Genomic DNA, 14,073 nt, shown 5'->3' on the forward strand with positions numbered 1-14,073 from the left:
ACAACATCTTTGCTCTGGAGGACAGCCAAGATGTGGGCAGCGATAACCGAGAGTTTCGGTTTGCTGCCTACCGGTAATTTACAATCTGGCAGGATGGGCGTCAGGGAAGAGGGAACTGAAGGCCGATACCGAGCTGATGTGTTCTTCGTATCCGGTTAAACTTCCCTGACCCCTTTGCAAACTACAAAGGTTACAAAGAAGCTCCATTTAGGGTGCCTGACTGATATTTTCTCCTGTTTTGTGTCCCTGTGAACACAATACCTAAAAAAAACAACATTTCTTAGCCAAAGATTCCACTTTCATCCAAAAATAAAAACTATTTATGTACATTTTATATTTTTATATTTATTTTCAAAGTTTACAGTATTTTTAAAATTTGTGTTATGTACATTATTTTGTATTTTTTTTACATGTTTATAATAAAATAAATGTGTGGTAAACAAGACGGTCTTGTCTTCTCTCTTTTCTTGCTCACGTCTCTGGATCTTGTAGCTGAGGCCTTTATGGAGAGAAGAGAACAGTAGCGTTAGAACACATACCAATGATCCATAATCAAATCTGGTAATTATTATTTTATATTATAACATTTTACAATGTTTTGTCTATATTCTGAAAAGATTGAAATTCCAAATGACCAAAACTTAGAAAGTGAAAACATACTAACCCCACAGACACTGGTTCAATTGGTGATAATCGATGAGAGAGTTTAGCAGCTGTTCGCTTGCTGGGTGTTGATGCTCTCATCTCCTTACTTCCCTGAGTAGCAGCTTCAGGAGTCTGCTTCTTCTGATAGCTGGAAAATAGCAATATTTTTAAAAGTTAGAGTCTCAGTCAGCAAGCTGGCTGAGACTTTGCTACCTTGGTGTCTTTTCTCTTTGGTCAGAACAACTATGCAATATGCATGCAATGTTTGCCTGTAACAATAACAATATCAAAATACATGTCTCAGTCAGTACTATTGTGTGTTTCACTTTTACAAACAATTTCTTCTGCTATACTTACAACGTAAGGTATAATGCCTGGAGCAATCTTGTGTGGAAGGTTCAACACAAGTCAAAATTAGAAAAATAAAGGCTAAAAGCTCTATTGATGAGTTGAGACCACTCTTTTAGCCCACCCACCCCAAAGGACTCAACCACACAGACGTGCTTCACAAGCAAGGTCGTACTAATAATAACAACAATAATAATAAAAAGACTTTATCAGATCGGTAGACACGCACAATATCAATTATTATATAACACCACCTGAGCTCGTTTACATTGTGCACTTCAAAGTTAGCTCTAAACTGCCTTTTATTCAGCTACATCACAACAGTATCATCAACTTGTCAACACAATAGCCCCCAACCCATAGCCTGTAAATACTGTTACTGTACACCCCAAATACTGTATTTACCAGGGACAGGAACGAGACGGGAGCCGGTGCTGTGTGTATGCTAGCGCTACGTTAGCCGCTAACGCTACGTTAGAAGCTGACGCTACTTTGCACTTTAGCTCACTCCGAGTCCACGGTGATCTCATAAGATTTTCAAATCAAGCTCTAAAAATGACCTGTAATGTATTCTTACCTGGTTACAAGGAAATTAGCCATGTCAGCATCTGTTTTCAGTCCCAGTTCAAGCTGAAGCTGCCTCCATGAGTCGAAGGCATATCCAATGTTTATTCGCGTGCCAGCCCGGCTTTGGTCATAACTTCTTTTAGACTCACGACTTGCCGCTGATAAAAACTTTTGTTTTCTTCTTCGTATTACTTTTTAGAAGACTTTGTGTGGTGGTGGGTCGTTTTCCGGCCGTGGCAGAGTCCATAACAACACAAACAGTATTTCCGGTCCACCGCGCTTGTCTTCTTCCGGTCTCCAAGCCGTCGAGGACGCGCATTCAGCGTCATTTAACGTCACGTCCGCAGGGCTGCGCGGGAAATTCAGACCCCGAATAGCAGTACATCATGCAGCACACAGCCTGTTCAAGGCAATGGGGAGATATGTGTGTGGGCTCATTCTTTTTGGTTTTGAACGCTTCATCACCCATTAGCATTAAAATACTTATAATGAATGTTTATTTTTTCACAAATCCTGCCCTAAGTTCCTTTAACATAATAGTTCTACCTGCATATCTAAAAATCAGTAAATTAGATAAATAGGTTTGTTGGAACATTCCGAGACAAGAAAATTTATTTTTGGAGATAAAAAGATAATGTGTTATAGTCTGTGTTTTTGTATTCAGCCCTTGTTTACTGACACTTTTGTTACCCTGAGGGCTCCTGAAAGTAAATCAAAAAATGAAACCTTCTTACCTAATTTGCAGCGCCCATTGGCACCCTTCCCTGATGTTCTGCCTTGAAAATTAGAAATGAAAAACAAAAAAAAGACAGAAAGAATAACAAACTTTGCATCCCTGTTTGTCACAATCCCATATTCTGCGGGAGATTTTTGTGTTTTGTGTTCTGTTTGCTTTCTGTTACAAATGCAGAGGTGCACTGAGAGGCTGGGTGGAGTTTGCCATCACAGGAGCTGCTGACACACATGCAGCTGCAGCAGGTTGGCAATCAGCGCCTGTTGATAAGCCCCACTCTCCACGCTATCAGCTGCAGGATTGTTTAAGTCAACCAGAAGTGGTATACAGCTCACCCCGAATAGCCTTCTAGTGATCTACTAATGTTTTTGTGTGTTTTCAAGATTTAATACTGCTTTGTTCTTTCTCCAGTGTCCACCTGCGATCCATATGGAGCCAGAACGGTGACTTTAAAATTTGGCACCCAAAAAAAAAATTGGTATTGAAAACAAAACCAGTACTGAAAAAAGAAACATTGTCATTGTAACACTTGTATTGAAATCAGTTGTATTGGCATTGAAACAAGTATTGGCACTGAAAAAAGAAAGTAATTCAAATAATTCAAATCCGAAAATCTTATCATTTTATTTTATTGGGATTTTTTTGTATTTTTCAATGACAATCTTCAGATTTTTCTTCATGTCACTTTTTTTTCAGTGACATTTTTTTTACAATGTCAGTTTTTTTCAGTGTCACTGATTTTCAGTTTCAGCTTTGTGTCACTGTTTTGGCGTCAAGAGGGTGGGGCCTGAGGGGAGGGGCAAGTAGAGCGTGGTTTGCATATCATTTGAGAAGGTAATGGCAGCAGCCTGCGGGAAGGCGGGGCTGGACGGCCCAGCCATAATACACCATTTAGGGCCCGTGTGCCGGCCGTCTCTGGGCAACACAGAGTCCAACTACCTCGCGGACATTTCTGCATGCTCTCTCCTGATGTGTCCAAGTCTCTGTGTATCTGGTTCTGTCCCGGAGCTCCCGAGCCCCGCTCCTATATGCGTATGGAGTGTGGTAGTAGTACCGGGCGCCGAGCACGGAGCATTAGCCACAGTTAGCACAACAGTAGAGCAGCCTGTTGCTCCGAGCCGGGACTACAGCGCCGACTGCAGCGCTCTGGTCTGCTCTTTGAGCTCTGTGCCACCGCACCGCTACCGGAGACCAGAGCTCCCCTATAAACTCAGTTCATGTGAATAATATCACTATTCCTACAATGACTCCTTTGAGTCAAGTGAATAAACTCAACAAGTCAGTATGCGGGTAAAGTCAGCTGTGATTGTGCTACTGTGGTTCATAGTAAAGTACAACAGACGGCTGTAATCAAGTAACAGGCACATATTTTCATAACTGACTGACTTTTCTCCAAGCACTCTCCTTTATTGTCCGGTCTCTGTATGCGTGTGCAGCGGTGCGGTGTTACAGAGCTCGGGGAGCAGACGGAGCGCTGCTGTCGGCGAGGCAGCACCTGGCTCGGAGTGACACAGCTGTGGCTAATGCTCGTTAGCTCCGTACTACTACCACACTCCATACGCATATAGATACCGGAGCTCGGGAGGTCCGGTCTCCGGTAGCGGTGCGGTGGCACAGAGCTCGGGGAGCAGACCAGAGCGCTGCTGTCGGCGCTGCAGCCCCGGCTCGGAGCAACAGGCTGTTCTACTGTTATGCTAACTGTGGCTAATGCTCCGTGCTCGGCGCTCCGGTACTACTACCACACTCAATACGCATATAGGAGCGGGGCTCGGGTGCTCCGGGACAGAACCAGATACACAGAGACTTAATTGGACACATCAGGAGAGAGCTTGAAGAAAAGTCTGCGAGGTAGCTGGGCTCTGTGTTGCCCAGAGACGGCCGGGTACTACGGTATTATGGCTGGACCGTCCAGCCCCGCCTTCCCACAGGCTGCTGCCATCACCTTCTCAAATGATATGCAAACCACGCTCTACTTGCCCCTCCCCTCAGGCCCCGCCCTCTCGATGCCTAAACAGTGACACTGAAAAAAAACTGACATTGTAAAAAAAATCTGTCACTGAAAAAAAAGTGACATAAAGAAAAAATCTGAAGATTGTCATTGAAAAATACAAAAAAATCCCAATAAAATAAAATGATAAGATTTTCGGATTTGAATTATTTGGATTACTTTCTTTTTTCAGTGCCAATACTTGTTTCAATGCCAATACAACTGTTTTCAATACAAATGTTTCAATGACAATGTTTCTTTTTTCAGTACTGGTTTTGTTTTCAATGCCAATTTTTTTTTTGGGATGCCAGATTTTAAAGTCCCCGTTCTGGCTCCATAGATCCAGCTCTGCCTGTGACTCCGCTTTCCAGCAATCCAGCTCCCCACACATCTGCAGCAGACAGTCTGCCCTGCTCTCACCTGGCTACCTCACAAAACACATCGCAGGTCATAGGTAGGGAGAGCGGCAGGCCTGACTGACATATGTCAAGAAGTAGGTAATAGGTTTTCTATTTTTACATTTCAAGGTCAAAGCCTTCAGGTGCACAATTTAAAAAAAAAAAAAAAAAAAAAAAAAAAAAAAAAAAACAGAAAAGAGGAGAAGGAAAAGAAATCCCAACATCAGAATCAGAATCAGATTTAGAAATCCTTTCATGTCCCGCAGATGGGGACATTTGTTTGTCTCAGCAGCAACAGAATATTATAAGGACAAAAACCAATAGCAAAAATAAACAATAAAATGAAAAAGGGAGGAAATAGAATATACACATTTACATGGTATAGTGCAAGATTAACAGCGTTTTTTATACATAGATTTTAAATACAAATAATAAATATGGGTGTTAAGGAAATTGACCAGATGCAAAAACAGAAGTGAGTTTTGTACGGACCTATTGCACAGTGCAGAGTACAGGGTGAGGTCTATAGGGAGCAGTGCTGGTTGTACAGTCTGACAGCAGCACACACTTGGGGTGTATCAGTCTGTTGCTGAAGGAGCTGCCCAGTGCTGTGAGAGTGACCTGCAGGGGGTGGGACTCTTGCACCAGCAGCGATGACAGCTTGTCCAACATCCTGCTCTCTCCCACCACCTACACTGGGTCAAGAGGGCATCCCAGGATGGAGCTGGCCTTCTTGATGCGTTTATCTCCTGTCTGCTGCAGAGATACTGCTGCTCTAGCAGACTACTCCATAGAAAATGGCTGATGCTACCACAGAGTCATAGAAAGAGGTCAGGAGTCCCCCCTGCACTCCAAATGACCTGAGCTTCCTCAGCAGAAGTCTGCTCTGACCTTTCTTGTATGTAGCTGCAGTGTGATCAGTGGAGTCCAGTTTATTGTTCATGTGAACTCCTAGTAACTTGTAAGATGTCACCATCTCAATGTCCGTTCCCTGGATGTTCACCTGTGTGCAGCGTTGTTTGTGCCTGCGGAAATCCACCACCAGCTCTTTGGTCTTACCGGCGTTGAGCTGGAGGTGGTTCCACTGGCACCAGTCCACAAAGTCCTTAACCCTCTGGGGTCAGTTGACGCGCCGGCTCATCTGTGAGACTTGGTTCCGCCTTCATGAGTTCGAGCAGCCTTCAAATTATATACCAGTTTTTAAATCGTGTTGATAGGCCAAGTAAAACGGGACATATGATAAATAATGTACGCCACACTTTTTCGTGAATATTGCTGTCATGTTTGATGTGCGTTTGGTGCAGGAAGAAGCAATAAAGACGGGCAATTCGCAACGAAAGTGCTTGCAAGAAGGAAATGTTTGAAAAAACAATCATGTGACATCCCTTCCTATTTCCTTTTGGTGGAAAAGTGCAGCGTCTAAACCAATCAAAACACGGCATTTGGTTGCTAAGGAAGTGGGGAAAGTTGTGGGAGTTGCGGCGGCAAAAGAGAGACAGTGATATTGACGGAGATAGATAGTGATAGCGAGATTTGTGATATTTAGCGTGTTTTGAGTGTATGGTTAGCGTGTTTTGAGTGTTTAATAGCGTGTAGTGTAGTGTGTTTCGTGTGATTAGTGTGTAGTGTAGCCGTCTTTGAGTTTTGTGTGCCAAAACGATGAGGCGACTCCTGAATGTGGAGCGGGCAGTGCAGCTCTTCTTTGAGCTGGATGGAGCTGAAGAAGACGCTGAGCCAGAGTCTGAGCCAGAGAGTGAGGACTCTGACGGAGAAGTGGATGATCCAGCTTGTGTTTTGGATGAGGAGAGAGAGAAAGAGGAGCCTCCGACGTCCACACAGAGCGCTCCTCGCAGGTCTGCGCAGCGGAACGGACGGTGCGGCGTGCCCACGAGGTCCCGATCTCCGCTGGCTCAGGCAGAAGAGACACGCCCTCGCTCTGAGCCCTGGAAGACAGCAGAGGATGCTGACACTGCCCCAGCAGTGAGCCGTTTTCAGCCAAGGAGATCACCAGGAGTCCAACTAGAGACACTTTCCTCCTACAGCCCAAAAGACCTGTTCTTGTTGTTTTTTGCTACTGACACAGTCAGGACAATCTGCAGCAATACAAACAAAAAGGCTGCAGAAAAAAAACAATTAGGCTGTAAGTATCAGTGGACTGACGTGGAGATGGAAGACTTATATAAATGTTTTGGTCTCCTTGCATACATGTCGTTGGTGTCTCTGCCAAGTCTCCAAGATTACTGGAGACAAAATCACATTTTGTCTGTGCCCCTGCCAGCCAAGGTGATGTCCAGAGACAGGTTCAGATCCATATTATGGAACATTCACCTCAGTGATCCTGAAGAGGATGTAGAGAACGAGAGGAAGAAGGGGACCCCAGGCTATGACAAACTGTTCCGAGTCAGGCCTCTTTATGATGAGATCCTCAGCGCCTGCCAGGCCTATTACCACCCGAGGAGAGAGCTGGCAGTGGACGAAAGGATGGTGGCGACAAAGGCGAAGACTGGCATGACACAATATATGAAGGACAAGCCGACTAAATGGGGGAGGAAGCTTTTTGTGTTGGCTGAGTCGTGCAGTGGCTACACCCTCAGATTCAAGATATACACTGGAAAGACAAATACTGCGAGTGAGCATGGCCTGTCTTATGATGTGGTCATGAATCTTATTCAGCCATCCTGTCTCGGTACTGGGTACCATATTTATATGGACAATTTCTACAGCAGTCCAAAACTGTTCATGGACCTGGCCAAGATGAAATTTGGAGCGTGTGGAACCTACAGGGAGAGCCGAAGGGGATGCCCAAGAGGGAGGGCAAATGCTCTCACGAAGAAATCTGAACGAGGATCAGTGAGGTGGATCAGAGAGGGCCCACTCGTCTTCGTGAAGTGGATGGACACGCGAGAGGTGTCTGTGTGCTCCACCATCCATTCTGCGTTTTCTGGTGAGACAGCACAGAGAAGGGTGAAGGACAGAGCTGGACGCTGGGCTGCGAGAGAGATTCCCTGTTCCACACCCATCATGGCCTACAAGAAGAACATGGGAGGGGTTGACCTGTCGGATCAGCTCATCCAGTATTACTCTACACACAGAAAAACAGCGCGCTGGTACAAAACTGTGATGCTGCATTTCCTGGACATTGCGACCACAAATGCATTCATTTTGCACCGGGAGATCAGCAGTGCCAGGCAGGTGCAGGCCATGACACACAAGGACTTCATGGTGAGCTGGTGTGTCAGCTGTGTGGCATGGACAAGACAGGTGTTCCCCAGAGCAGGAGAGCTGATCATGTCCCTGTGCCCATTGACACAGCCCCAGGTCCTGGCCCAAAAGCCACAAAGGGCAGGCTGAGGTGCCAACGCTGCCACCAGGTGGAGAACAAGAGGAGGGACACACCCTGGAGATGTCAGGCCTGTGATGTGCCTCTCTGTCTTGTACTGGACAGGAACTGCTTTCAAGAGTGGCACAAATAATTTGGTGGCATCCTATTGTGGCACCTGATTGTTTTGTAAATAGATTTTTGTACATTTGTAAAAAAACGCCTAAGGAATTGCCTGCATTTTAGTGTAAATAGTTGTACATAAGATTTGAAGATTACAATTCATACAAATGTAACTTTTTCCTACTCGGATTTTATGATTTTTGGGTGAATTTAGGTCCAGTGTGTTAATATAGTATGTCAAAATGAAAAAATAACTGTACATTCATACAAGTGAGGTTGTGCTGAAAAAAATGACACCACACAAGGCAAGATAAACAGTTTTTAAGGTGAAATATAAAGGTAAAATCAAAAGTAGTCAAAAACGGCCAATTATACCCCAGACCCCAGAGGGTTAATGAGTTCTCTGTAGGCTCTGTCGTCCCCGTCCATGATGAGGCCGACGATAGCAGAGTCATCAGAGAACTTCTGTAGATGGTGGTGAGGGGATTGATAGTAGAAGTCTGCAGTGTACAGGGTAAAGAGGAAAGGGCTCAGGACTGTTGTGTCTGACAAGTAGTCCTGAGTCCTCACATATTAAGTAAGTTTTTATTTATATAGCACTTTTTTCAACATAAGTAAACATAAGTAAAGACATAATTAAAAACAAACATAAAAGTAAACAACAAGATAAAATAAAACAAACATACATGTACAGATATGTGCAAAGAATAATTACAGTTTAGTTGTAGGAAATGCTAGACGATAAAGATGGGTTTTAAGAAGCTTTTTGAAGACATTTAGTGAGTCAGCTGATCTAACAAAATAGGGTAGACTGTTCCAGAGGGATGGGGCCCTGACGGCAAAGGCGCAGTCACCCTTAGATTTGAGGGGGGAGCGGGGTATAGATAGGAGGCCTAGGTTGGCAATCTGAGTGGTCTAGACATGGAGTAAGGGTATAGGAGTTCGGCAATGTAGGGAGGGGCAAGACCATGAAGGGCCTTGTATGTGAGAAGTAGTGTCTTGAAGTCTATTCTGTATTTTACTGGAAGCCAATGAAGGGATGCAAGAATAGGTGTGATGTGGGATCTGCGATTGGTTTTGGTTAATAGTCTGGCTGCAGCGTTTGGGTTGGATCAAGGGCGGGTTTTTTCAAGATGGGTTTGATGCTTGCCATCTTAACCCTCTGGGGTCTGGGGTATAATTGTCCGTTTTTGACCATTTTTGATTTTACCATTATATTTCACCTCAAAAACAATTTACCTTGCCTTGTTTGGTGTCATTATTTTCAGCACAACCTCACATGTGTGACTGTGCACACTGCATGAAAAGTGGGATTTTCGTCAGTATGCGGCACTGTAGATTGACGTGGAATTTCAGGTTTGCAACTGCAAGCGGCAATTTGCAGGCAACACCGAAAACTGACGTAAATTGTCGGAAATTGACATGGGCCTTGCTTGGCAGTTGTCCCCCCATGACCCCCCTCCCCCTGATTCTAGGGGAGGCTTTAACATGTAAATGAAAATGCTGTGAGCTATACAAATGTAAATCAGGGTAGCAGGGGGAGTTTTACCCCAGGTGACCTTTTTCTAAAAGGTGTTAACTTCATTTTAAGAAAATCTCTGGTATAAATAGATCAGGCTCAGTATAGCCTAATTATAGACCCTTATATTTGAGCTTGAATGGATTTATTTAATGAAAGTATGCTAGATTAATTACTGTGTATGTCATACACAGTAAAAAAGATTATTCATTCTTTTGTTTCTCTCTCTCTCTCCTGGGAACAAGTTAAAGATAAAACGCCAGTTGTTGAGTTCAAATTTGCATGAAATATTTTGAGATAACCAAGATATTAAAATGTAAAAAAAAAAAAAAAAAAAAGGATTTCTATAATTTCACGAGTTCTGAATGTTTTAAAAGCAGTTTAAAAGTTTTTCTTATTGCGTGTGAGAGCAGAGACGTTCTACTATGGTGAGAGTTCATGACTTCAGGACGACGTGCTGTGAGTGTGTGAGTTGGACTCTCCATCGCAGTCGAAGTGTTTGTGTTTTAATGGACACGAAGCAAGTTCGGCTAAGCTAGCTAGCAGGAGCTAAGCTAGCTAGCAGGAGCTAGGCTAGCAGCCCGGCCATTGTCGAGAGAACGTCTGCGCGGACGAGAGGAGCTTTGCCGGGTAGCCACGAAGAATGTCGCCGACGGACGGAGCTTCGCTGCCGCAGAGGGACACGGAGGTTTATCGCTGCGAGCATTTTGTTTTCACAGACTAAACTCGCCTCATAACAAGGCCGCGACCTCCTGTTAGCTCGGAGCCACGTCTGCAAGTCCAGATTTACACGATGCCGATAATGACGCCATTGTGTGTAAGTAACTGTTACTGTTTTCTCCCTCGCTTAATTTTACTGTGACTTACGTTTCTTTATTAATACCAGTGTTTTTAATTGTTTTCCAGCTGCCTGTAAGACATTACGAGACAGTACGCAGGACAACAAACAACCAGATCTTGCATCGCAGGCTGACGCTGTGAGGAGTTCAGCTTGGAGTCAGAACAAAGAGGGTAAGATTTATTAGATTAGATCCGTTTTTGGTCAATGTGACTATTATTCTATTAAATAATAAATGTGTTGTATCCATACGCAGTGCATCGCGCAGTACTGATCGTCTTTATTTTTTGTTTTTACAGCTGCTGGAAGCGAGCCAGAGTGCTAGCTGAGGATGAGGTGGACCTTTGGAAGTGCGCCACCATGGACCTGATGTCTGAGGAGGAAGACGGCACAAGATGGCGGGTGTCTGGATGAATTGTGCGACCTCCGTCCTTTCGCAGCCGGGAGCTCACCGAGCTCTGTGCCACACTGCAGTCACATGAGAGGCGATTCCGTCCTGAAGTACAGGGCAGCACACCACAGACGTCTGCAGAAACAGACACTTTGGTGCTGTAGGATTTTGGGCCTCTTGTGAGCTTCCCGTTTGTTGTGTGGGCAAATTATGTTTTGTACATGCTGTGTGTTTGTGTTTGTGCTAATAAAACTCTTCCTTTGAATAAACAACTCCTTCCTGGCAAATGTTCCTTTCCTCAGTAAATTCATTAATGTCATTGATGATATCATAAATATAAATGAATGAATAAATCATATAAATATAAATATATAAACATATTTATATATATTCCCACCAGGGTTTACATTTATAATGACCCAGAGTGACCAATCACGAGTGATTTTGCTTGTTTATGAGTAGTGGTTTCATCCAATACTGAGTGAGTGAGCCCACACATTCTCTGGCCACGTTCACAGCCTGTAAATTGTCGTTAACCGCCAAAAATTAGGGAGATTTCCGGGCGTTTACGGGGCCGAAAATCCCACTTTTCATGCAGTGACAGTTATTTTTTCATTTTGACATACTGTATTAACACAATGGACCTAAAATCACAAAAAAAACATAAAATCTGAGTAGGAAAAAGTTAGATTTTTTTACTGTGAAAACCACAAATATGCTCAACGAAACCTTTTTATTACTTATAATGCAAATATAAATGGTTGTTTGCTAAATCTGTGCATAAGTTTTTGAAATGTACAAAGTTATATGTAACTATTTACATTTAAATGCAGGCAACGCCTCAGGCTCAGGTCTGCCTGAGCTCCTCCAGCTCAATGAAAAGCTGCACTGCCTGCTCCACATTCAGCACTCTCCTTGTTGTTTTGACTCATTAAACACAAAAACGACTCCACTACACACTAAACACACTACATAGCACACTAACTATGCACTCCAAACACGCTAAATGTCACAAATCTCCCAACTCTCAAAACTCGCGATCTCTGTCGCTGCCTCTCTGACCGGCACTGCTGCTTTCACTTTTCCGCCCCGTCCCTTCCAAATCTTCCCCCCCGCCCTTAGCAACCAAATCACGTGATTTGCCATGTAATTTTGTGATTGGCTGGTGTGGTGCCTTTTTCCACCAATAGGAACATGTTTTTTTTGCTTGCACTTCCTGCTTGCGGACACGTTCGTGAGGAAAGCCCGATCTCTTTTCCGTCTCTTCCTGCACCAAACGCGCAGCAAACGTGACGGAAACACTAGCGAAAAAGTGTGGCGTACATAATACATCGTAACTCCGGTTTTACTTGGCCTATCAACACAATTTAAAAACTGGCATATAGTTTGAAGGTTGCTCTAACAGATAAAGTCAGAACAGAGACTCACAGCGGCTCCGTCTCGCTGCTACGTCATCTGAAATTAGTCACGTGATTTTGACGCGCCGGCGCGTCAATCAACCTCAGAGGGTTAAAGCCATCAGGGACAGAGCCAGAAGTGAGAGAGAGGTTAATAATAGAGAGTAGGCTAGGGCCCTGGGTGGGGAGGACCTCTTTAAGAAATTTGGGGGGCATTACATCTAAGGGGCAGGAGGACAGGTGCATATGAGATACAATGTCAATGAGATTGTGCAGAGAGATAGGGTAGAAGTCAGACAGGAGAGTCGGACAGTGGACTGGTGAGTCAGTGGAAACAGTGGGATTATTAAAATTGGAGCGAATGATATTCATTTTGTTTAGAAAGGAAGACAGCCAACTTTCACCGTCTAATAGGGAGGAGGCAGATACAGCGGGGTGGGCAGGGTTTACAAGCCGGTCAGTAGTGTTGAACAGGAACCGAGGATTGTGTTTGTTGTGGGTAATTAGGTCTGCAAAGTAGGCAATTCTCGCCTCTTTGATGTTTTGATTGAGGGTGGAGAGCAACTCTTTTAGATGGAGGAGATGGACCATGAGTTTGGATTTCTTTCAGCTACGCTCCACTCTTCTAGCTTCCCTTTTTTAGAAGGCGAATGTTGTCGTTGATCCAGGGGCATGAATTGTCTGTGGAGAGTGATCTGGATGTGTAGGGAGCTATGGTGTCGAATGCCGAGGCACACTGATTATTAAACCAGGTTACAAGATCATTCACATTCGAGGAGTTATATGGAGTAGTGAAGGAGTCAGAAAAACAGGATGAGAAAGCTGCTGCAGAGTGAGCATTGAGGAAGCGAGAGTGTATTGTATGCTTCTGAGGTTGAGCAGAAGACTGGAGCATGGTGTCAAAAATAATGCATTTGTGGTCAGAGGCAAAATCAAACATGGAAAGAGAGTTCAAAGTCAGCGAGAGGGTGAAAACAAGGTCAAGAGTGTGACCATGAACATGTGTAAGGCCAGACACATGTTGAACAAGGTTGAAAGAGTTGGTGATATTTAAAAAGTTAGTTGTAAGAGAGTTTGAGAAGTTATTGATGTGCACATTAAAATCGCCAGCCATGATAACTCTATCATATTTGAGCACCACTCAAGTTAATAAGTCAGAGAGTTCACATAAAAAGGCATCATTAGATTTGGGTGGACAGTAGACAACCAGGCAACATACTGTGATTGTACAGACAATTTCAAAAGAGAGTTGTTCAAAGCTGTTAAAAGTACCCCATGTGATCTGTTTGCAAATAAAATAGTTTTGAAAAACAACAGCAATACCCCCACCACGACCTGTGGGCCTAGGGAGATTGAAGGTCATGTAGTCCGGAGGACAGAGCTCTATTAGTGGGGAGCAGTCCCCAGGTTTAAGCCAGGTGTCCGTTATTAGCAAAAAATCCACGTTATGAAATAGAATAAGATCGTTAAGAATAAAAGATTTGTGTGACAGAGATTGTATGTTACACAGCATAAACATAGCAGGAGTGAAGGAAATGGCTGTGAGTGAGTTTCTGATGGAAATCTTGGTCACATTGTTAGTGTTACGAGCAGACTGATGGTGATAGACACTTTTAGGTGGTCTGTTATTAATTATAACAGGGATATGTTGAACTGGAGGAAGATCCGGATCCGCCCGAGAAATAGAGGGCTGTGTCCTGGCAGTGGTAGAGCCAGGAGAGCCAGGAGGACCCACGCACGATACATAGTTTAGCATGTGGTCACTACGTGCAGTTGAACGTCAGACTGAGAAAGCCACACCATGTATG

General features: G+C 44.0%; 1 protein-coding gene and 1 long non-coding RNA gene across 5 annotated transcripts in view; both read right to left on the reverse strand.

Annotated features, from left to right (window-relative positions):
- LOC115570877 (RNA binding protein fox-1 homolog 3-like) overlaps nt 1-14,073 on the reverse strand; it is a 1,044,539-nt gene that overhangs the window by 439,273 nt on the left and 591,193 nt on the right. The gene's annotated exons all lie outside the window — the stretch shown is intronic.
- LOC115570893 (uncharacterized) lies at nt 375-1,695 on the reverse strand. The gene is made up of 3 exons (XR_003981843.1): nt 1,571-1,695; nt 665-793; nt 375-499 (listed from the first exon to the last, which is right to left on the reverse strand). It is a non-coding gene; the product is annotated as an uncharacterized LOC115570893 (long non-coding RNA).

The sequence above is a fragment of the Sparus aurata genome, chromosome 20 (genome assembly GCF_900880675.1).
Source record: "Sparus aurata chromosome 20, fSpaAur1.1, whole genome shotgun sequence".
Classification (NCBI taxonomy): domain Eukaryota; kingdom Metazoa; phylum Chordata; class Actinopteri; order Spariformes; family Sparidae; genus Sparus; species Sparus aurata.